The sequence below is a fragment of the Periplaneta americana genome, chromosome 2 (genome assembly GCF_040183065.1).
Source record: "Periplaneta americana isolate PAMFEO1 chromosome 2, P.americana_PAMFEO1_priV1, whole genome shotgun sequence".
Lineage (NCBI taxonomy): Eukaryota > Metazoa > Arthropoda > Insecta > Blattodea > Blattidae > Periplaneta > Periplaneta americana.
The window spans coordinates 135596806-135623104 of NC_091118.1; the positions used below are offsets into that span (position 1 = coordinate 135596806).

A 26299-nucleotide genomic window follows, 5' to 3' on the forward strand; every position below is an offset into this window, starting at 1 on the left:
ACCAATAAATTATATTCCGAGAATAAAAGCGATAATAATAATAATAATAATAATAATAATAATAATAATAATAATAATAATAATAACAACAACAACAACAACAACAACAATAATAATAATAATAATAATAATAATAATAATAATAATAAACTTGCTAAAGTACAAGATTCAATATTTTAGTAAATTTTTTATTCTTATTTCCTGCACTTCACGGATTAATTAGGCTGCTTGCCTATTCCGAATTGATTTATTGTTCGTCCTTTTATCTCTTCTTTGGTTTTCCCAGATTTCTCGTTCTCGATACCTTATAATTATGTGTAATTTTTGGGCAGTCTGTTGACTTTCATACTATAGACTTATCTGTTGCAGCCAAATTTTGTCTCGGTAGTCTTTTATTTGGTCATTTATGGCATAGATAGAATCGATTTTGTTTTTATCAAATGCAATTATGTGCATTACTTTTTCCTTCTCATAAATATTATTTGTACATACGGTATTTTATTTCGGGTGTATTTTTTTAAACCGTAGAATAAACAGAGAACATTTATTGTTTTATAAATCTCCAGTCTAGGTTCCCTTCTTGTTCTATTTTTGAAGTTCGATTATTTAGAATTTTAATAACTTTTTATTTGTGTCTTGTTCTGTATCATTATTCGCAATTAGATAGTTACCTGTTCAATAGATGTGTCATCAAATACAGTTTTAGTTCATTATATGATAAATCTCACAATTAACCTAGCGACTGAGATTTCGACTTCAAAGACCTAGTTTCGAATCCCGAAGTGAACGATTTTCTTTGGTGGACTATTCACACTTCTGTCATTTCACTATTTCTCCGCAATTCAAAGTGATCCATATTATCAAAAATGTATATTAAACTTCATATTGTATTCACAAAAGATTAACTTAATAAGGTTTCTACGGTAAAATGTCGCCTGGTGTAAGTAACAGCAGAGAATTCTCTCCAATATCTGAATTATAAGGTATTTTACACTTCAGTGAGTCATAACAACAATAATTTATTTTAAGTAAACTTCATCAATGAAGCCATCTGGTAAGATCCCCTTAAATCGGGCCATTGTCATCTTTATCTCCTTTATCGTCATCATCACCATCTCCACAATCATATGCTAAAGGTTCTTAGGGTCATTGTCTTACTTCTGTTGTAGGTTTATTTAAACAGGTTTCGCCATCTTTTTCCGATCCGTCAACGTTACGTTTTCTCTCAATGCGTAATTTAATTTTCAAGTGCAATCAGGTACAGCTCAATTTTAATAAATATTCATGCCATTTCAATGTCTATTCTGTACCTGTGATTAATTATTATTTTTAAAATACGTAACTCCTTTAATACTCCTTTGTTCATTTAAATAAAAAAAATATGTGTAACTTGCCAATGATTGAAATAATGTCAATTCTAGGACATCTATATTTTGTCATTAATGTTTGTGATAAGAAACAAAAATTTCTGAGTAACTGATCAGCACCAAATATATGAAACGTTATAAATTACATTACATCACATCACATTATCTATAACATTAGGCCTATACATTGCATATTACATGTACGTACATACATTTTGCAAGCCTTATTTAATTGTTTAATCGTCGTTTGAACAAATAATTTTATGTTCAGTTCCTATTTTCTATTTGTCTTCTCATGTCTTTAGTTAACGGCTACGAAATGCGAGATTAAAGTCAGAGTAGTGAAACTTGCGTCCAAAACCAGACAAGTCCATCAATGCTAATTTTTCAGGAAGTGAAAGAAACTTAAATGGATCCTCACATTAATATACTGTGTCTCACTTACAGGGATCGAGAAATAAATGCTCACTACTTAAAACCAGACAAAGATATCGTTGAGATTTACATCTGACAAGATAGAGAAACTGTCCGAGTTTACGAAACAAAGTCTGAAAACAGCTGCATGCGTACCCTTTTTTGTTTATTGCTAAAACAAGACTGGCGCCATTTTGTAGGATAACACGCCATGGTCAACATGTGGACACCACAACAGAAAGTTCAGTGGTGCTATGGCTATCAGAAGAAAAATTTGTTAAGCGAGTACAACGCCGTGTTCTTCCTACATGGACAGGTGGACTGGAAGACGAGAACCCATTGCCTGGCTAACCAGGTCACCCGATCTGACCCCCTTGGACTTTTTTTTTCTGAGGGTTTGTGAAGGATGCTGTGTACCAAAGAGAAAGAGTTAACACTTTGGAGGAACTGAGGCAACACATCACAAATGCAGCTGCGCTAGTGACTCCACAAATGCTACAGAACACTTGGCGGAGGTTGAATACTATTTAGATGCCTGCAGGGCAATTCAAGGCGCACACATCGAGGTGCATTCAGCATTCTCCGAAACTCGGAGAGTTTTTACATCAAGTTATGTAAAAAGATATGTTAATAAACCATTATTTACACTCGTAATTATCACTTATTTCTCGATCCCTCTAAGCGGAACACGGCGTACTATGAATGTAATATTTTGTGACGACATTTAGGGGCCACCTACAAATTAATATTGTAAATCAGAATCTGCTTTACACAAAATGCCCTCGAGCCACTGTAAAAAAGCTGTAGGACTTTTCCAGTTTTGATTGACAGAGGGACTTGTTCAGCATTCGCAATTAATGATACTCACAACTGATGGTCCCATTTTTTTCTCGTAATAACATTTATTTCACTTAAACCACAGATTAAATCCCTTTAATAATTGAATTTCTCACTCTCTTGCGTTCTCACAACAGTAACCAACACGACACAGAGACAAATGTCAGAATGTTCCAATTGTTTGGTTCCTATACTATTCAAAGTAAGAAAAGAGGGGGGGGGAAGTCCCCAGATTACTTACAAAAGTAATGCAATTAACAGCCATTACACTAAAACAGAGGTGATATGAGATAATGATTAGTGGGTTTTAAAGAGAAAATAAAAGAGAGTTAAGAGATCAAGTGTAGATTGCTCAACTGTGAACAGCAGATTCTTTTGGTTACCCCAAGAAGTGAAAGGGGTGGGTTACTGTCCTCTACACAACAGGTCTATCTGGTATTCCCAATAAGGGCTTGGGATATGTTATTGTCCTCTACACAACAGATTCATTTGGTATTCCCAAGAGGAATAAGGGTAGGCTACTGACATCTATACAAAGGTTTTCCCAAGACATTGTCTAAAAGGGATGTCTTTAATTTTGGTCGAAAACGAGTACATAGAATTATATACATAGGCCCTATAGGATTTGTTTGCTATTGACTGAAAATGAGTTAACTTGTTTTTCAAGTTACCTTTGGACGTGTTCGATTTTGACCGAAAACTAACATTTCAAACACAATCTTGTATGAGATTTGTCCAAGTTTGACTCAAAATCAAGGCAGATATCAACAGAATCTAGTAAAATTATAACGAAAATATCATAAACTCATTTTCTTCAAATTATGGACTTGTCTGGTTTGGGACTCAAGCTCCACGCTGTTGATTAAATATACAAATAGATAAAACTAACCTAAATATCTCCGTACTTCCTGGATGAAGAGGAGAAAATTATATAAGTACTAAAAAAGATAAATTTTCGAAACTAATTCAAAACCACAAAACATTGCGAAGTATGGTTTCCAAATGTGCAGGTAGACAGAGGGATTGTGTTACGTGCGTTTCCATTTTCAGAGTGTAGATGTGAGACATTTGCGTCCGTGTTTATGTACTCGTACTTAGCGCAAGACCCGTCCTTCGTGCATACCTGTCCCACTCTGCCAAGAAGTAAGTTACCAGGTTAATGTGAGAAGCGACCTACTAACCTAGTTGGAACACCCGCAGGATGCACTCTGGGGTGAGTGTCTAGGGTGCTTCGGTTTCGAGGATTTATGCATCAGTTTGGTACATAGGTGAAGGCCGTCACCCTTCTAATGACTTAGGCTCTTCAACTAGTTCATCTATATGGCATAGGTATAATCTATATTAATGAGTCGTCACTTTATCAAGAGTGCCTACTTAGTAACATGTAGGACCGTCTCTACCGTGGCCGAGTGATCTGGACTATCAGCCTTCCACCCAGGCGATCCGGATTCAACTTCCCGTCAGGTGTGTGATTTTTCATTGACTAGGCCTATTACACATTTATTACGTCATACCACTTTTGATCAATAAAACGGTACGGAACGACGTGTTTCAATCAATCATGGCTGCTTATCCTAAAATGTTTATCACTTCTCTAGCATTTGTCTTTATCACCTGCTATCATTTGTTTTTATCACATCTCTAGCATTTGTTTATTTGTTTATCAACATTATACTTTTCAATAACTGTACTTTTTAAAATTATTCATGTTTATTTCATCATTCTTAATTAAAATTTTTCTATCATTTATCTTGTTTATATTATTTAGGTTATGTTATAGCTTCTGCTATATGAGATTATACATAGTCATGTATCAGAGATTGTTTAATATATATAGATAATTGAAGTGGAATGCAATTGTTTTAATGAAAATAAAACTGAATCAACAAAGCTTTCTTGACTAATAATCGTCTATAGAGTTCAATGAAGATTTCATAGTTGGCACAACTGTAACAAGAGAACAGCTGATCATAACTCATTACTGCCATCTAGCGGAATATTGTAATGATGAGATGGTACAATAATACATTTTCAAGACAGTTTAGTATTTTAGTAAGTCAATTAATATTTTGTTGTATTAGAGTACTTTATTTCTTCCAATCTCTATAACTTTCTTCTAATCGTGTAATAATCAATTAAATCCCACCCGAGTTTTGATTTTCTCTAGAATTCTAGATAAATCAAAACCTCTAGTGAGATTAGTGTAGAAAAATCCATAGCGGCGGAGAAGCCGCAGGTAGGGTTTCCTTCGGAATACTCATCTTTCCTTACGCTTGTCATAACATCTTCCGTTCGGTCTCAATACCATTATAATTGCATAGCATTACCCGAACGCTGACTGGAAATGTGGGGAAGTGATTGGACTAAGACGAGCGGGATTATCTATTGACAATGGATACTCAGCAAACCTAAGTGTCTTCAGCTGGTGTGGGTTAGAAATGAGCCAGTTTGTGCTGCACAATGGGCAATAGGCTCTAAGTGCATGTGCCCTGAGAAGAGGAACGTGTTTTAAATAGTCCATGGATTCGATACGTTTCTTCGACATTGTCACCGTCACCATCATCAGTATCATCATCTAGATCACCGCCACTACCATGGTCACTGCTTCTGCCGTCATTTCATCACCACTAGGACGATTTTCACCATCACCACGACCATTATTATTACCATCAATATCTCCAGGAATATCTTCACTATCACTATCAGCATTATATTTGAAGAGTCCACTGCAAGAATGATGGATGTCACTTTCTTGTCGAAAATGAATCAAGACTGTCAATGCATAGCTTAAGACATATAGAATGTGCATAGAGAGTTATATGGCATTAACACTGATAGTCATTGTCCAGTAATGATCGGAAAATCACAGTTAAGCTTTGAGCGCTAAGCATTTCAAACTTTCAATTGCTTCTCCTGCAAAATGTATTCCAAATGACATCCATCATTCTTGCAGTGAACTCTTCAATATTACAACCAGCATCATTGTCACTATCACTATCATTATCATCACCACAACCACCAATATTATCATCACTACCACTACCACCACCACCACCACCACCACCACCACCACCACCATCATTATTTATGTCATTAATTTTACAGCTCATGAAAAGATCTATTTTGTCCCCTTCTTTTATTATACTGACAAAGTAATGTCAGTTTACTTCGCATCATGAGAATTTTAATAGATATATTATAGGCGTACAAACATGGCTTTAACATTTCTAAAGAAAACAGGGAAATCGGCTTGAAACTATAACGTTTATTAACATTTGTATGAAAAAGAATTTTTCCTAAACGCAAATAATGAAACGATTAATATTGTCAAACTCTGTTCAAAGGTATGAAATGCATCTGTATGCCTATTTATTTCGAAAATTTGTAGCATTCGGTATTATCGGATTTATATCACAATGCAAAATCGTTATGTCCAGCGCCTGAAAACAATTATGTCATTTTGCTACGTACCAACAAAGTAATGTTAGTTTGCTTCGTATCCTAAAACTAATGAAAAGTGTGTAGAAACATGTATTTAACATGTTATCAAGAAATTAGGAAAACCGGTATAACGATGAATATTGTCATAAACTGTGTTCGAGGACACGAAAATCATATAAATATACTTAAGTTAATTTTTTAAAAATGTCGGCAATTTTAGTTGGCAGCATTAACATGTAATCATTTTCTATGTGTGTATCCAACGCCCATCCATTTCACTTGCGTGATTATGGTTCCGCATATTGCGATAGATGGCAGGACTGTGATCCATTTTCAAGTTGCACACCACTTTTGCGAACCACGCTAGACATGATGTGTATCTGTGGAGAGTTATATACTCGTATGTCGTGTAATAATAGAGGTGAGTGTATGTGTAAGTGCAGTGTAGAAAATGAGTGAGAATGATGATGAATATGAGGAAGGGAGAAGGGGAAACCCGAAACCCGATGCCGGCACATAGCCTACTCCTGTCGGATAACACCAAGGGGGCCGACAGTCTTAACGTACCCGTCCGATGGACGAATCACTATCACATAGGCCTATTATGTCTTCTCTTCATGCGTACTGCGGAGAGATTTTGGGACTTAACCCAGGCATACTGGTGCACAATCTAATGATTAGAAGTTGTGCACCGTCATTTTTCCTAGTCCCAAGGTAGAAATTTTACACGAAAATTTATAATTCTGCCAGGAATCGAACCCGGACCGCCTAGTCTGGAGGCAGACGCGGTACCACTGAGCTAACTCGGTGTACCACAAGGGATTTATATAGTAATGCAAAATCGTTGTTTTCAGCGCCTGAAAAGAACGATTTTGGTTTTTTCGCTATTTTTATTTACAAAGTGATGTGAGTTAGCTTATCCATAAAAATTTGATGTGTGTGTGTGTAAAAATATGGATTCAAAATTTTCTGAAGAAAGTGGTGAGATCGGTTTGAATTTATAACGTTTTTATTGACGTTTTCATGAAATGTGTTATCCAGTTAATTTTCCCTGGTATCACAATTCTTCAAAATATCATCATCATCTGCATTACGGTATGGACCATAAGATCCGTTCCACTCCAATCAAATCAAAACTGGTCCCGCCATCTTTTTGTGGGTCTTCCTGGGTTTCTTCTCCCACGGGGTTCGTGACTGTATATTGTTCTGGTAATTGATGTTTCTGGCATACGATGTATATGCTCCCTCCAATTGTTTTGATGTCTTCTTATTATATCCATAATATTGTGCATTTTTAATTCGGATCTAATGTCTTCACTTCTCTTTTTATCAAATAGTGTATAGCCAGCCACAAACCTCAAAAATTTCATTTCAACAGCCTCAATTCTTCTCTCGTCTTTCTTCCTTAAAACCCAGTTCTCACATCCATACAGTAAAGCTGGTAAAGCCATCACTTTGTAAAACTTTAGTAATGTTTCTTTCCGAACTTTCCTACCTAAAGTTCGACGTATTGTTCCACAAAAATAATTAAAAGCATTTAGCTTATCATCTATTTCTCGGCTCTTGTTATAAGTGACGTTGCAGCCTAGATATTTGAACGTGTTCACTTGTTCTATGGTTTTATTGTTTAGTACAATTTTTGTTCTGATTGGATAAGATCCTAAGAATGCCATTACTTTTGTTTTATCTGTGGAGATAATCATATTATATTTACTGGCAACTTCATTCAATTTAATAATTGCTATTTGCAGATCATTTTCGTTACGGCTGACAATTACTTGATCGTCTGCAAATAAAAGTGCTGTAAAATTTACATTGTCAATATTCTTCAAAATATTTAGGCCTATTTTGATATAAAAGTTAGCCTACGCCAACTTTTGAAAATGTATAAAACATATTATCTATTTTGCTTTATTTCCAGAAACACTCTTACTAGTCAGTTTCAAAGGCTGTCTATACTACAAAAGTCTATGGAATAATGGTATATTGAAAGATGGTTATATCTAATGAAATTTAAAAAAGCCGATATCAAGAGACTGCGGGGAAATTCAGTTCCTTAGTTGGGTATTCTGATTTTTATTTTGAGCTTTTTACCCCTAATTAAGTAAAACTGCTAAGCACTTCGGTAATATTAATTGTTTCTGAATGCAGAACTTCGACTATTCTGAAACTCTGCCACGTTGAAGAGTCTACCATCGTCACTTTGTTGGACGACATCGTGAAGGACAGAGGTGTGAAGCATGACGCTCTCTTTTAACGAGGCCAGAAATTCCGCATATTTCGCCCACTGCTCATTGCAACTGGGACGTCATCTATACTCAAGTTATTTATATTTGGGCGATCGAGATATGTTCGCAATATTACTATACTTCCGTTAATTTGTAGCATATTTATATTGAGAACATTCACGTCTTTATTTATATTGAGAACATTCACGTCTTTATTTTACTACTAAATGTAAAAAGTATTGATTCAGAAATTTCCAAAGATACTGTAGGCGAATTTTAAACATCCCTACCGTAACTACTCTCCTGTATCCGTCAATTAGTCCATTTCTCTATGAATATGCCATTGTACAATATTATACAGGGTGTTAAATTAAGTCGTTTATAACAGCTCACGTATAATGGAATAGGAAAAGGACGGTTTTATTGCGTGACAAGAGGGTTGCATATGTACCATTTTCCCACCAGAGTAGCTTATAGATTGGGTCGCATCTGTACACTTTGTTGTCGATATCAATGACTTTCTAAATGAAAAATTCCAAGAATATTGAATTGGCAGTAGTAAGCCTGCACCTTGACCACCTCGATATCCCGATCTCACCTGTATGGATTATTTTCTTTGGGGAAGATTAAATATCTGATCTATTATACAAAGATAGGTATTGCAGAAAAACTGGCTGCTTGCGTATAAGTAATAACAGGTATTATTCGCGAAAAGCATAACATTTTTTAGAAATGCCAGAACATCAACATTGCGGAGACATCACTCTGCACTTCAGATAAATGGCAGACAGTTCTGAACAACTTTTCTGACACGTATGCGACCCAACTTGTAAACGCCTCTAGTGGGAAAACGGCGCATCTTCCGAACTGTTATTCTCTGTCTTCTCTATCTGAGCCGCTGTAAACGAACTAATTTAACATCCTGTATAATAAACTTTTCGATGAATTTTAGTCATATGAAGTGATTACAAACAACACGATCTGATAAGTTAGCAGAAGGTCATTAAACTCTTCAACTTTCTAGATCAGTAAGAGGGAAAGAAAAGTGTGATGGTGAGGATGCGAGAAGCAGGGAAGTATTCTGCCGTAAAAACATTTTAAACTCCTGGAAACGTGTCAAAAATGTGTCGATAGGAACTGTAATCACGTGGAGAATAAATAGAGGTAAAACATCCTTTCATTCAGAAAGACTATGTCTCTTTGGAGTTTCGATTTTATTGTTACACTAGTACGCTAATTATTTTCTTAAAAAAAATATATACATACACACATATTAGTGTGTCACAAAATTCACTGTCGGCAGTGAATTCTATCAACATTATCATTCTATTTATCTCCTTGAACACATCTGATACTAATAAAGTTGAACATAAACAAAGTGAAAGTAAGTGCAACAAATGATATTATAATTTGATTTAAGGTCTGGGCTATTTGCTTAGGTATAGGCCTACCAATACATTTTTCGGAATGCAGAACCGGAAGATACGCTGTCACTGGAGGCGGTATTATTATGATAATTATTATTATTATTATTATTATTATTATCATTACTATTATTATTATTATTATTATTATTATTATTATTATTATTATTATGTACACCAGGAAATACTATATTGGCTACGATCTAGACAAATCCGCATTTTCATAGCGTGACGACACGTTTTGATCTCAATAAAGCATAATGAAGTCTTTGTTAAAGTCCAAGTCATCACGCATGCGTATTTGAATTGGTTCAGCTTGAGGGGGAATGTACCGCCTCAGAGATATCTTATAAATAAGTTTTAAACCAAACAATGAGCATTTGTTGAGCTCTTGTGAGCCTGTGTAGGTTTAAAACAGTAACTACAGATGATGAAAATAGCCCGAAACCATCACCATTTTGGCCCGTTCTCATGCAATAAAGATTTAGCTGTTTCACAATCACAAAAGATAGCAACAAACGTTACACGAAGTAATCACTACTACAAATATTTCTGTTCTTTCTGTATTTATTTTTTGTATATGCATGTTTGTATTCTGGTGGTGTGCTAGAGAAGGCCTGATAGCCTTAATTCAACTAGAGTACATAAATAAACGAGTGAGTGAGTGAGTGAGTGAGTGAGTGAGTGAGTGAGTGAGTGAGTGAGTGAGTGAGTGAGTGAATAAAACCTAGAAGCCATCCCGTTCTACAACAAAAGAGTGTACCTCTATGGTTATCAACAGAGTCCATATTGCAATATCAGTTCATAACATATGAAGCACAAAAAATACGAAAAAGAGTCCTTAAGTGGCATATACTCTCTCGTCATGTATGTATGTATGTATGTATGTATGTATTTTTTGAGTTGGTTATTTAACGACTCTGTATCAACTATGAGGTTATTTAGCGTCGATGAGATTGATGATAGCAAGATGATATTTGGCGAGATGAGATCGAGGATTCCCCATAGATTACCTGGCATTCACCTTACGGTTGGGGAAAACCTCGGAAAAAACCCAACCAGGTAATCAGCCTAAGCGGGGATTGAGCCCGCGCCCGAGAGCAACTTCGGATCGCCAGGCGGTGGCATGTATGTATGTATTTTTTATTTTACTTGTTTATTTAACAACGCTGTATAAACTATGAGGTTATTTAGCGTCACTGGGATTGGCGATAGCGAGATGAGGCTGAGGATTCACCACAGACTATCTAACATTTGCCTTATGGTTTTGGGAAACCTCGGAAAAACCCAAACCAGGTAATCAGCCCAAGCGGGACTCGAACCCGCGCCCGAACGCAACTCCGGACCGACAGGCAAGCGCTTAACCGACTGAGCTACGTCGGTGGCCTGTATGTATGTATGTATGTATGTATGTATGTATGTATGTATGTATGTATGCATGTATGTATGTGTGTATGTATTTTTTTATTTTAGTAGGTTATTTTACGACGCTTTATCAACATCTTAGGTTATTTAGCGTCTGAATGAGATGAAGGTGATGATGCCGGTGAAATGAGTCCGGGGTCCAACACCGAAAGTTGCCCAGCATTTGCTCATATTGGGTTGAGGGAAAACCCCGGAAAAAAACTTCAACCGGATAAACTGTCCCGACCGGGAATCGAACCCGGGCCACCTAGTTTCGCGGCTAGACGCGCTAACCGTTACTCCACAGGTGTGGACAGTAAGATGAAGGTGATGATGCCGGTGAAATGAGTCCGGGGTCCAATCCGATAGTTACCCAGCATTTGCTCATATTGAGTTGAGGGAAAACCCCTGAAAAAACCTCATCCAGGTAACTTGCCCCGACTGGGAATCGAACTTGTGCCACCTGGTTTCGCGGCCAGACGTGCTAAACGTTACTCCACAGGTGTGAACGTATCTATGTATGTAGACTATGTGTGTACGTACGTGTATGTTCCATCCTCCATGAGGTCTCACAAGCGCATAGATATCGTGTTAAAAATCTGAAAGCACTCTGTACATGTTATACAGTAGGTTTCCAGGCAAAATTTGTCGGTCATTTCTTCCCGTGTTGAATTTCGAAGCCGAATAACTTCTTGTGAAACGCCTGAATTTCTAGAGCTATCAAAATTCGGAATGAAAACATGATAAGTATTGATGTGAAGAACAGTTTTCTACGTGGGGTAAAAATTACGTCTGTAATGTAATTTTTTCTTGTTCTCTCTAATGAATATGAGAGAAAAAAACTAAGTCACCACAATTGAATAGTGTGATCCCAAAACGCGCTAAGTCCATTTTTATGAAAGGACTGGGCTAGTTTTTTTATCCACCGGTCTACGGACTGAGCGAGTTTTCAAGTGACGTGCACAATAACACAAATTTTAGACAAGGATTGGCGTTGTTTTGGAAGAAGGCAGCTTAAAATATTATAGAGGTCTCAAACATAATTATAACTCACTCTCTCTGTGTGTGTGTGTGTGTGTGTGTGTGTGTGTGTGTGTGTGTGTGTGTGTGTGTGTGTGTGTGTGTGTGTGTGTGTGTGTGTGTGTGTGTGTGTGTGTGTGTGTGTGTGTGTGTGTGTGTGTGTGTGTGTGTGTGTGTGTGTGTGTGTGTGTGTGTGTGTGTGTGTGTGTGTGTGTGTGTGTGTGTGTGTGTGTGTGTGTGTGTGTGTGTGTGTGTGTGTGTGTGTGTGTGTGTGTGTGTGTGTGTGTGTGTGTGTGTGTGTGTGTGTGTGTGTGTGTGTGTGTGTGTGTGTGTGTGTGTGTGTGTGTGTGTGTGTGTGTGTGTGTGTGTGTGTGTGTGTGTGTGTGTGTGTGTGTGTGTGTGTGTGTGTGTGTGTGTGTGTGTGTGTGTGTGTGTGTGTGTGTGTGTGTGTGTGTGTGTGTGTGTGTGTGTGTGTGTGTGTGTGTGTGTGTGTGTGTGTGTGTGTGTGTGTGTGTGTGTGTGTGTGTGTGTGTGTGTGTGTGTGTGTGTGTGTGTGTGTGTGTGTGTGTGTGTGTGTGTGTGTGTGTGTGTGTGTGTGTGTGTGTGTGTGTGTGTGTGTGTGTGTGTGTGTGTGTGTGTGTGTGTGTGTGTGTGTGTGTGTGTGTGTGTGTGTGTGTGTGTGTGTGTGTGTGTGTGTGTGTGTGTGTGTGTGTGTGTGTGTGTGTGTGTGTGTGTGTGTGTGTGTGTGTGTGTGTGTGTGTGTGTGTGTGTGTGTGTGTGTGTGTGTGTGTGTGTGTGTGTGTGTGTGTGTGTGTGTGTGTGTGTGTGTGTGTGTGTGTGTGTGTGTGTGTGTGTGTGTGTGTGTGTGTGTGTGTGTGTGTGTGTGTGTGTGTGTGTGTGTGTGTGTGTGTGTGTGTGTGTGTGTGTGTGTGTGTGTGTGTGTGTGTGTGTGTGTGTGTGTGTGTGTGTGTGTGTGTGTGTGTGTGTGTGTGTGTGTGTGTGTGTGTGTGTGTGTGTGTGTGTGTGTGTGTGTGTGTGTGTGTGTGTGTGTGTGTGTGTGTGTGTGTGTGTGTGTGTGTGTGTGTGTGTGTGTGTGTGTGTGTGTGTGTGTGTGTGTGTGTGTGTGTGTGTGTGTGTGTGTGTGTGTGTGTGTGTGTGTGTGTGTGTGTGTGTGTGTGTGTGTGTGTGTGTGTGTGTGTGTGTGTGTGTGTGTGTGTGTGTGTGTGTGTGTGTGTGTGTGTGTGTGTGTGTGTGTGTGTGTGTGTGTGTGTGTGTGTGTGTGTGTGTGTGTGTGTGTGTGTGTGTGTGTGTGTGTGTGTGTGTGTGTGTGTGTGTGTGTGTGTGTGTGTGTGTGTGTGTGTGTGTGTGTGTGTGTGTGTGTGTGTGTGTGTGTGTGTGTGTGTGTGTGTGTGTGTGTGTGTGTGTGTGTGTGTGTGTGTGTGTGTGTGTGTGTGTGTGTGTGTGTGTGTGTGTGTGTGTGTGTGTGTGTGTGTGTGTGTGTGTGTGTGTGTGTGTGTGTGTGTGTGTGTGTGTGTGTGTGTGTGTGTGTGTGTGTGTGTGTGTGTGTGTGTGTGTGTGTGTGTGTGTGTGTGTGTGTGTGTGTGTGTGTGTGTGTGTGTGTGTGTGTGTGTGTGTGTGTGTGTGTGTGTGTGTGTGTGTGTGTGTGTGTGTGTGTGTGTGTGTGTGTGTGTGTGTGTGTGTGTGTGTGTGTGTGTGTGTGTGTGTGTGTGTGTGTGTGTGTGTGTGTGTGTGTGTGTGTGTGTGTGTGTGTGTGTGTGTGTGTGTGTGTGTGTGTGTGTGTGTGTGTGTGTGTGTGTGTGTGTGTGTGTGTGTGTGTGTGTGTGTGTGTGTGTGTGTGTGTGTGTGTGTGTGTGTGTGTGTGTGTGTGTGTGTGTGTGTGTGTGTGTGTGTGTGTGTGTGTGTGTGTGTGTGTGTGTGTGTGTGTGTGTGTGTGTGTGTGTGTGTGTGTGTGTGTGTGTGTGTGTGTGTGTGTGTGTGTGTGTGTGTGTGTGTGTGTGTGTGTGTGTGTGTGTGTGTGTGTGTGTGTGTGTGTGTGTGTGTGTGTGTGTGTGTGTGTGTGTGTGTGTGTGTGTGTGTGTGTGTGTGTGTGTGTGTGTGTGTGTGTGTGTGTGTGTGTGTGTGTAAAATTATACAAATGGCCAAATAGCCCACGCTCGGAATCAAACCATGGGCTGCTTCCTTAGGAGCTTACACGCTATCCAGTGAGCTACAAACGGCAGACCAAATTAATATTACGAAATCCATAAATCTTGGAGAATAGAACAACATAATAAAATGTATATTTTTGTTTGGAGAAAACCTTGCTTCTTTCCTTGGCAAAGCATGAATGCAAAAAAGAAAACAAAGTTGAACACAACATTATATAGACAGAAGTTATATCGGCTGAAGAAGAAATTCCTTTAGTTTATCTTTAAATCTTAGAATGTTGGCAATGTTGTTAAAACGTGTGACATTATTACTGCTGCCGAGATCAAAGATGGCATTGAAAGATATATAATGAAACGTTTAAAGTAATTTAAATGTTGCAGAGAATGCACTTTCAAAGTAATCTATTAGCGTTACATGTGCTAAAATATGAAAAAGATTTTCATATTTTTGGGCTGATTTATTTTAAATGTCTGAAGCCACACGATGGTCATGAAGAAAATATGACAAACAGTTGCTTAGAATTGATCATCCATAACGTCGTGGTATGGGCATAATTTCTCATTCATTCTCCTCTGGCATCCCAATCTTCATTCTCTTTGTGAAGTGTAATACATTCCCATTTTTTGAAACACTTGTAATTGTCCCACATTGTTCTGCACATTTCTATCACACCATTAATGTTTCTGTTGTTTAGCTTCACCCTTATTCTCCAGTTACGTTTCCTATCCAGAAATGTATTGGCAATTTATGTAGTTATATTCGTCTTAACGTTAAGTATTAGTCATAAAAGCGAAAAAAACAGCCAAACTGCATATTTCAGTAGGTATATTTTCTTTCAGTTGATATAGATTGTGCTCTAACTGCATAAAAAGACTGAACTTATTTATGTATAGAACGATTCAGAGCTGGAGATAAGCTCTTAATAACGGACTCGATTTAGAGTTATTCATCACATGAGTACGAAAGGATCCACTACTGCTTATGAGAGTGCTTTCCTCTAGAATAGATTTTATTTGAATAAAGTAATCTAAACGAAAATGATGCCTGAATTTATACATTTTCAAATTTCCAAGTATTCCACCAAAATTATAGATGGAAAAAATTACGGTGGCTGTCATTTTTTTTTTTTTTTCATTTCAGTGTGTGAAGTGAAGATATTGTCCCAGTATAGTAAGTTTGTTATACATATTAGGATTTTGTAGGAAGTATCTTTTATTCAATATTAATGGAAAACCAAATATTCATGTAATTGAAGAAAAAATAATCGATCTTCTTCTCAAGAAATAATTTTTATATAATGTCCAACATAAAGAATACAGAAATACGAACAAGAAACAACGGAATTTTTATATGATGCTTGGCATAAATGATACAGAAATAAGGAGAAGAAACAACGGAATTTTTATATGATGCTTGACATAAAAGATACAGAAATAAGGAGAAGAAACAACGGAATTTTTATATGATGCTTGACATAAAAGATACAGAAATAAGGAGAAGAAACAACGGAATTTTTATATGATGCTTGACATAAATGATACAGAAATAAGGAGAAGAAACAACGGAATTTTTATATGATGCTTGACATAAAAGATACAGAAATAAGGAGAAGAAACAACGGAATTTTTATATGATGCTTGACATAAAAGATACAGAAATAAGGAGAAGAAACAACGGAATTTTTATATGATGCTTGACATAAATGATACAGAAATAAGGAGAAGAAACAACGGAATTTTTATATGATGCTTGACATAAAAGATACAGAAATAAGGAGAAGAAACAACGGAATTTTTATATGATGCTTGACATAAATGATACAGAAATAAGGAGAAGAAACAACAGAATTTTTATATGATGCTTGACATAAATGATACAGAAATAAGGAGAAGAAACAACGGAATTTTTATATGATGCTTGACATAAAAGATACAGAAATAAGGAGAAGAAACAACGGAATTTTTATATGATGCTTGACATAAATGATACAGAAATAAGGAGAAGAAACAACGGAATTTTTATATGATGCTTGACATAAAAGATACAGAAATAAGGAGAAGAAACAACGGAATTTTTATATGATGCTTGACATAAATGATACAGAAATAAGGAGAAGAAACAACGGAATTTTTATATGATGCTTGACATAAAAGATACAGAAATAAGGAGAAGAAACAACGGAATTTTTATATGAGGCTTGACATAAATGATACAGAAATAAGGAGAAGAAACAACGGAATTTTTATATGATGCTTGACATAAAAGATACAGAAATAAGGAGAAGAAACAACGGAATTTTTATATGATGCTTGACATAAATGATACAGAAATAAGGAGAAGAAACAACGGAATTTGTATATGATGCTTGACATAAAATATACAGAAATAAGGAGAAGAAACAACGGAATTTTTATATGATGCTTGACATAAAAGATACAGAAATAAGGAGAAGAAACAACGGAAATTTTATAACTTAATGCTCAGAATTTACGAGTAGAATACAAGAATATGTAGACGAAACAACGGGCTATTTTTTATAAAATATTCAATGTAACAAATACAGAAATACTTAGAAGGAACAACGTTAGTTTCGCAAATAATTATAATGAGCAGGTAATAAGATTCATACTTTCAATAATAACTTAATTTTAACACATTATTTTACTTTCTTTGAGTTTAAGATTTTGGAAGAAGTGCAATATGTAGCACCAAAAATAAAACAAAAGTATCCCAAATCTAGCTCAACTTAATTTTACATGCTTATTTGTCTCAAATCTGAAGTTCATGATATAAGTTTAATAAATTGTTAAAAGACATGAAACGGGTGAATGGGTAAAATTTCTACGCATTCACGCGTAAAATTTAATAGAGATTCGGAATATGTAAATTGTAATATAGAGTGCTATTTAAAAAATAATAAGTTTACTGTCACACCCTATATGCCTGAATAACTAATATTTTTCGAACACTGGTATCATATTGTATGGTTTATCTCCAACAGATTTTTGGATACAACTTTGTTTTGTGAAATTAAAATTTAAGAATTTATGAGTAATATTCCATACTTTTTGAACACTCTGTCTATGAATCCTTATATACGTTGCTATCTAATGTGTCAGAAAAAAATAAGTTGATATTATTTATCCCAAAGCTTCACAGAAATCTTGTCTTAAAAAACTCTTGTGGGAACTTTATATCATGAAATGGTCACAACTTTCACAAAAAAAATTAATATGTTTTGTAGGGTCTACATTATCTATTATGATGTTTTTTTTTTTTAGAGATTTTGAAGTATTTTTGAACAAATTTGAACATGTAGTTCTATTATCAAAAAAACATTTTCTTTCGTTGATAATAACTTAATACAAATGTCACAACCGTATGGAAGACTCAACAACAACATAACACAGTAACATCTTCGAGATAATTTTTAATGTGGATAAACAATTTAATTAAAGACAGAAAATGTTGAATATCACTAGATATCAAAATGCTGCTTCCGCAGTACTGATGCTCGCCAGCCTCCTACAATACAATATTTTACGCGATGTCCATTTTTATTTTCGTTGAAAGAAATAACAAACATTTGCAGAACTAAATTCACATAAACTATTTCATTTAATCTGTTGCAAAAGACGATAGATGGTTTCACAGCAGAACTTCTTGAGCAAAAACCACACGAAACCCTAAATACTGCGCTGTCAAGTTATCAGCACTGAGAAAGAACTTCGGACGGGCCGCTGTATAAATTTTATTCGTAACAGTTCTCGAAATAAGCGCATGAGAACTCCATGTGTTCTTCTTCTGTCCTTTATTTGTGAATACTGGGGCATTGAACCGAATACAGTTAATCTTTCAACAGTCTCTTTCCTTTTACAGGACGACACGATGGGATGACAAAGATTTCTGAAAAAAGTCCAAGCGATGGTCTTGCATAATCCCAATGCACACGCTCGCTCGCCAGGTTGGACCGAACGCAGTTTGTCTAGCATTTGAACTTCAGGTCTATAATAATGATTGAGGTCGTCGATCTGTTATTAGCACTGGAGCTTCGTCTACCAAACCAAGTTCTGTTCGGGGATCGACTGTGTCACATGAGACGTGTAATGGAGAAACCTCTGAACTACCTGTGTATTATGTATAGAACCGGTACAGTAGACACAGCCTGTGTAATTTCAATTAAACAGTGGTGCGACAGCCCATGAAGTGTCAAGGCCGACCAGCCGACTGTTGACCTCACACATCCACATGCCTCAACAGAGATAATCGATCAAGCAATCATCACGACGATCCCCTAGCCGTTATGGCTGATTTTCAAAAACGAATTACACTGCCTATCGTTCATCTACAGTAATCTCACTAGAGGATTTGATTTGTCTAGAGAAAATCAAAACTCGAGTGGCATTTAATTGACTACTACACCATTAGAAGAAAGTATATAAAGATTGGAAGAAATAAAGTACCTACTCTTTTTTTCTCTCTCTTTACCTTAGTTTAACCTTTCTCTTTAGGTTCATTTATACGACCCACGCTACACGGGCCTTACAGGGCCGCGACCTGTCGGGAGAGGAATTAATCTATTGGATCACATACATACTTTTTTTGACCACACGAGGACATGGAGGGCCTCCCCGGATGAGGATCAGCTCAATGCCAGGGCCACCTCCGATACAACACAAACATTTAAGACATTACACAGCATTCACTCACACATATGAAAGGATTAAGGGAAGGATCGCCGTCCATGGCCGGACTTTCAAGAGGTAAAATCCCAGCATTTGCCTGGAAATAACTGAGGAAACCATGAAAAACCTCAGTTAGGATTGCCGACCCCTGGGATCGAACCCCGGACCTCTTGGGAATAGCAAATTCAATAAGAAGAGGAATTAATTTATTGGATCAGATACATACTTTTTTGACCACACAAGGACACGGAGGGCCTCCCCGGATGGAGGATCAGCTCAATGCCAGGGCGACCTCTGATACAACACAAACATTTAAGACATTACACACCATTCACTCAAGTACCTACTCTAATACAATAAAATGTTAATTGACTTACTAAAATAAGAGTCCACACCTGTGGAGTATCGGTTAGCGCGTCTGGCCGCGAAACCAGGTGGCCCGGGTTCGATTCCCGGTCGAGGAAAGTTACCTGGTTGAGGTTTTTTTCCGGCGTTTTCCCTCAACCCAATATGAGCAAATGCTGGATAACTTTCGGTGCTGGACCCCGGACTCATTTCACCGGCATTATCACCTTCATTTCATGCAGACGCTAAATAACCTAAGCTGTTGATAAAGCGTCGTAAAGTAACCTACTAAAATAAAAATAAACTAAAATAAATGTGCTGAACTGTTCTGAAATAGTATATTACGATACAAGTTTGGGTAGTGCTCTTCCTCGGTTTTGTAATGCACTTTACAAACGTGTATTGTACATTTTTTGCACGATCTTATTTTTAAAATAGCAAATACAATATATTTTGCATTGAAAATTTAGAGCAATATCATTCCAAAGCCTTTGCAAAACTGCACTGTAATGGTAATTAAGTAACAATAAGTGCACTGTAATGAGTCTATTTCAGTATAGTTTTATATTATGAAGAATGGTTTTCCTAGCAACAAGTTTCTGTGTCGTAATTCTAACTTTCAATGCCTAAGAGCAATAGCTGTAAATATAACAAAATCACGATCGTGCAGAAATGTACTACTGCACCATCTCATCATTACAAATCTAGAAGAGATAACAAAAGTCGGGTAAAATGCTTTTCACACGACTTAGTTCATATATCTCAACTTCTTCGTGGCTACAACATTTTATCTGGGCATATATAATATTTAACTTACCATAACTAATCTGTGAGTTGTTCATTATAAGTAATGACATACCGGTAAATAACACCTCACGCAAAATAGTTTTATGCGTTTAGCAAATAATTTTTTAATTGACATTCCATCGTTTTCCATCTAGAAGTTTGCTGGCTCTGATACACTCGCGTGAAAGCAGTCTGAACTGGAACTCGATTGTAAAGAATTGTCTAAAATCAGTAGAATCAACTAAATTTGCACATTTAAAAGCTAAAAATTATTTTTGCATATTAGTCTGCTTTTATGTACTCAGGCACGAACTTTTCTCTTAGCTTTTGTCAAAGAAAATGGCCTCATATTGTCCTCCAAACTTAAATATTGGGCATGGATACATTAGTGAACGCCAACATTTTAAACACAGTTGTTGTTCACTATTAACGGTTGAAAGATGACTACGGCGCCGTGAACATATGTTGTTTGCTTGTAGAAAAAACTAGATTGTTTTTTTTTTCTCTTCAAGCCAACAATGAGACGAACTTCTGTGTTCTTTCGTTCTGTTATTTAAGTGAAGAATTTCAAGGTTCTCTTGCTGTGACGTAGATGAGGTGTGGCTAAGAATAACGACCTTAATTTCTACTTTACTAGAGCGTCTGCTGATTTATTTTGCGTTGGAAATGTTTAAATACGCAATTGTCTCTTGGAGTACATTTTGCTAGAAGCACTTTCAGGAGAATATTAAACAGTACTACAAACCTCTAAAAACTAAATTATCTGCTCCATTTGCTCCAAGTTATATTTAATAACCAACTAACAATAATTTATGTACGAAAGACATGATTAGATTATGAAATAAAATATACATCTTGATTACACAACTTTTAACACTATCGGAATGTGTATTATATGTCTTTCTTGTGTTAAATTCTATCGCAACTGGTGTTAACATGTTTCGGCTTTGTATGGCCCTTCTTCAGAACTGGTTGTTGCTGGTCTTGGCGCCTTTTGAATTGTTTCCTTTGGGGGTTTGACTCCACATTACACTACACAAACACATCCCCACAGGAAACAAAACAAAAGGCGCCAAGACCAGCAACAACCAGTTCTGAAGAAGGCCCATACAAGGCCGAAACATGTTAACCAGGTACGATAGAACTTAACACGAGAAAAACATACAATACACACTCCGATATGAAATAAAAGATATGAACATCGATTGTCGGTTGTTAACAATGGATATACAAATTTAGAAGCGTTCTACCTCTCTATAGGTGAGTAAAAAGTATTAACAATGTTTGTAACATTCTTATTTCTAATTTCATTAAGAAACTATTTATACAAAAGCTATAGGGGATCGAAGAAGAAATGTTTTAAACATGTTTTCAAATACTATGCTTTTCATTTATAAAGGATGTACCAATGAGTCTGTTTTTTTTTTAATGGCACGATATACTTATTTCCTCATTTTTTAATTCTTCAGGTCTAAGTACGTACAAAACCATTTTTTTTTTTCGCTATTTATAAATTACTGTTTTGTAAAAATTACCTCTTTTGATGACAATGTATGTGTACTGAACAAAGGGAAATTTTAATGCTTCAGTACGTCAATTTGAAGAATACTTTGGATTAAACAATTGCAGACAAAAGCTAGGAGAGACAGGTGAATAAAGATAATAAATATAATTGAATAACAATATTAATATTATTTAAATTTATAATTTAAAAAAGGCACATTGTAAGATATGCACAAAAGACTGAAGGTTAAAGAACGCAGATCCTGTCGCTTTCTCCATTGTAGAAAAGAATAAAAATTATATTGAAATTTCTAAATATATTTATATAAAACGCAGTAAATATAGAAAAATAATTTTAATTATGATTTAGGTTTTTTTTAGTCTCAAGGCCAAATTTAAGTTTTTTATGTTCAACAGAATTTAAATAGTCTATATGACTCTTATGACCATGATTCGGAAAGCTAAGAAATGATGGGTGCTATTCATAGACATTTCGCTAGCCCGCGCTACGAGTGTGCTAAACTAGCCCCGACTATCGACTGATTACTTGTACAGGATTCATATCATATCATATCATATCATATCATATCATATCATATCATATCATATCATATCATATAATATCATATCATATCATATCGCTAACACTGGTTTATGAATACGAAAAACGTTAGTTCGCTGATCATCCACCGGAAGCCCGCGCTAAGAATGTCTATGAATATGGCCCTTAAAGTTTAGAAGTAAGGAAAAAAATAGGTGAAAACCTATAAATCCGGTACCTAGTTATCACGTTATTTTGTACGTTATTCCTTTTTTTTTTTTTTTTTTTTTTTAACGTAGATTAATATTAACCCTCAGCGACACGTGTGCTTGATCGTAATGCAACTATGTACACGCTCGCACAGCTCGCATTCGCATTCGCCTTGGTCTGCTCAGGCCTTAAAGACTCGCATTTTACCCTTTTAAGCAGCCTACAATACGTGTCCTACTTGTTTATTTGAAATGAATCATTCAACTTTTAATTAGACTATGTAGGTAGTCCTACCAAAACATCTCGACAGCATTTGAAATAACATAAAATAAACAAATATAATCATACGCTGAGTACTTAGACTAATAAGAAGTAAAAATGAAACTTTATTACGTATCAAAGCGAACAAAAATACGTACAATAAAAAATTGAAAAATTACAACTTACAAAAGTGAATTAAATACAAATAAATACGTACAATTCGGAATTAATTTATATGCAGTTAAATATAATTCTTGTTAGGACATGTACATAATTACGTACAAACCAGGATTTCGTATAACTATGTTACATATAACCCAATTGCTACTTATACCGCATTTAAATTAATACAGTAATAATGCAGCAATGTAAAATAATTTTTCAGCAGTCACTCAATGTCGCTGCACGCAGAACAGAGTATTGCTTGAGTCGTGTTTGAAGTCGGGTGTCTGATAGAATTTGGATAGGTTCAGGCAGGTATATACCTGATTGGGTATGTCCTGACTTAATAGGATCTTGACCCGGCTGTGTTGTTGTTTTACCCGACTGAACCCGGCCGATGCAGGCCTCTAAATAGAATTCTATCAGAAGTCTATATAGCTGAGTCGAAAGATGGCACCAAATGGCCGTTCGGGCTTTACAATCGTTCTAAAATAGAAAAGTTGTAAGGCACAATGAGCCTGTTCGAGACTGCGAGGCTAGCTTTCTGGTCCCATCTCCGTACAGAAGAAAAAAAAGCAGTGAGAGACATTTGAAGTGGAATTTATTACGTCAGTGGACGGAGATAAGGGACGACAATGACTAACAAAGCGAAAAACGGCCATAATTTTGTCTGAAACCTTTCCTTCCGACAATAGCACTCTTTTACGTGCTGTAAACATACGTCAACGGTTTCCTGAATTTACTTCCCTACCGAAAAAAGTACGATTACCGCTTTCTGGTCCCATCTCCATACGGAGGAAAAAAAAAGTACTGGGATAATTTAAAGTGGAATTTATTACGTCAGTGGAAGGAGATGAGAGACGACAATGACTAACAAAGCGAAAAAGGCCAGTAATTTTGTCTGTAACCTTCTCAACCGACAATAACACTCTTCTACGTGCTATAAACACACCTCAGCGGTTCTCTGGATTTAATTCCCTAACGATGAAAGTCACATTAAGTACCATTACGTCCACACCTGTGGAGTAACGGTTAGTGCGTCTGGCCGCGAAAGCAGGTGGTCCGAGTTCGATTCCCGGTGTGAGCAAGTTACCTGGTTGAGGTTTTTCCGGGGTTTTCCCTCAACCCAATATGAGCAAATGCTGGGTAACTATCGGTGCTGGACCCCGGACTCATTGCATCGGCATTATCACCTTCATCTCATTCAGACGCTAAATAACTTAAAATGTTGATAAATCGCCGTAAAATAACCTACCAAAAAGTACGATTACCGCCATTAAAAAATCCATCATACATAAGTCGGCTTTGAAATCGCGACTTGACTTTTATGTCAAAATTAAAAAACCACATATTCAATTTCAAGTTCGTAAAATCTATGCTGAAGCACGCTTTACTAATTAAAATGCAACAATTAACTAAATAAGAGAATGAACTAACGAACATTTTTATATTTTTCGGATTATGTTACTAAAGTAATCTTTATCACACGGTGATCCAAAATATTAGCATGCAGTTGGCAACGCTGACGTTAAATAATACCGACAGCACTCTCACATTGCGTGGGTGAAATATTACTTGGAACCATTCAAATAATCTCTCAAGTTCTTTTTTCTTAAGGCGCTACATCACAGAAATTTTATACATTTTCCTCTCCCCCTCAAAGTTCTCCTTACTGAAAAGTCACAATTTTAATTAATATTAATGTTTGAATACGCCATCCAAATCTTAAAAACAGCTGCATTCGATTTTTTACTTTTTAAAATTTATTTATAGTTTTCTTTTTCTGGATTGCCTGGGTTTAGTAATAGGTTTGTGTCATTCTACTGTATTAAAATCACTTGTAACATTCTCTTACAAACACAAGATTAAATGTGTTACAAACAGGGTGCGAATTAAAGGGGGGGGGGAATGGGGATTTAATCCCCTGTTGGAAAGTTATCCCTCTTTCATAAATTCATATTAACATCCCTGCCAGAGAAAATTTCTATCCCCCTCACAAAATATAATTGTTTTAATACGAGTGTACTTTATAGGGTACAGTGTAAAGTAAGCAAAGAAAATAATATTGATGTATTATCATCACCGGCAAGCTGACAACAATCAATAACTTACGAATTACACATCTTATCTTAAGCCTGCTCATGGATATAATTATTATATATTACTATAATCAAGATGTTGGCTCCCTAGCCCATTATCTCCTGGCCTAGTTGCCTTATAAGTGGTGCCTTCTTGGTATCACTTGTGAGGTTCAAACCTGTCTTTGGACAGGACGGCAATGAACCTCCGGGTTCCTTAAAAGCCATAAGTAAGTAACACTCCAGTACTTGGGCGGTTGAAGTTTGGGCGGCCACTTTTTTTTGTACAGTAGATATCATGACTCAGCTACGTGGCAGGACTACCATCTGTCGATTCTGCAATATAGGCTTAAGGTCCCGCTAGAGTCCTACGAGAGTGCCCTTCTACCCTTCCCCAAGGCGTACTACGGCTCCTTGACTGATGTTTGTACGCCAGTCACAATAAAACATCACGCTCGCCATTTTGGGTGCATACTATTCAAATAAGAGTGATTGTCATTGTGTAAATGGTGGAGAAATATACGAGAACACCGAGAAAAACCTGTGGAACCTTGGATTTGTTTACTATAAATACGACTCCACCATCACCGGGATTCCAATCGGAGTCCGCAGTCTTCGTAAGCCAGTGTTCTGTTAACTGAGCTTTCAAGGCGGCATGCGTTGTATTGTGTTATATTAGTTATTTGATCTGGCAGTGAATAAAATTAGTTCTGAGCACTTCAGTTTTAATGAATCCAGTTTGCTTCAGAAAAGGAAATGGTGCAAGGGATGTAATTGGACTACTACGAACAATCGGCGGAAGATATCTAGAGAAGAATAAAGAAGTGTAATATAGTATTTGTGGACCTAGAAAAGGCGTTTGACAGATTGGATTGGAACAAACTGATGGACATCCTGAAGAAAATAAGTGTGGATTGGAAAGACAGGTGGCTGTTCAGTAACCTATATACAGTGTGAAACGAGTCAAAGTCAGGATGCATTACTACTTCTTGTTAATCACAAGATGTATTTTTGGTAACAAGTGGATAAAACTGAAATACGAAACTTTGAAAAAAGGCTACTATTACGAAAATATTGCAGCAATAAATAAATTCATAGGTATGGGGGTAGTAAAATGATCTTGTTCATATAATAAAGACTGATTCATTACTTACTCAGCTTTTACAAGCAAACAACCAGTGGAGTCGATGAAATAGTTTTGTTACGTAACATCCGCCTACGTAATTTTTGTTTTATTCCCGAACAGAAGCCAAATTGGCGAGCTGCTAAGCGATTGGTCTTTGTGACCTGCGTTGGCGGCGACAGCTCTAAGAGAATGTAAGTATTTTTGGTTCAAATCTGCTGTAAAATTCGGGAGGAGCTGTCCAACTATCAGACACGAAGTTACGACACGGAATTCTATTGGTCATTGACAACGCTGTCTG

General features: G+C 36.8%; 1 protein-coding gene across 2 annotated transcripts in view; it reads right to left on the bottom strand.

Annotated features, from left to right (window-relative positions):
* The window catches only part of Pkcdelta (Protein kinase C delta), a 309961-nt gene that overhangs the window by 102941 nt on the left and 180721 nt on the right, over positions 1-26299 (bottom strand). The gene's annotated exons all lie outside the window — the stretch shown is intronic.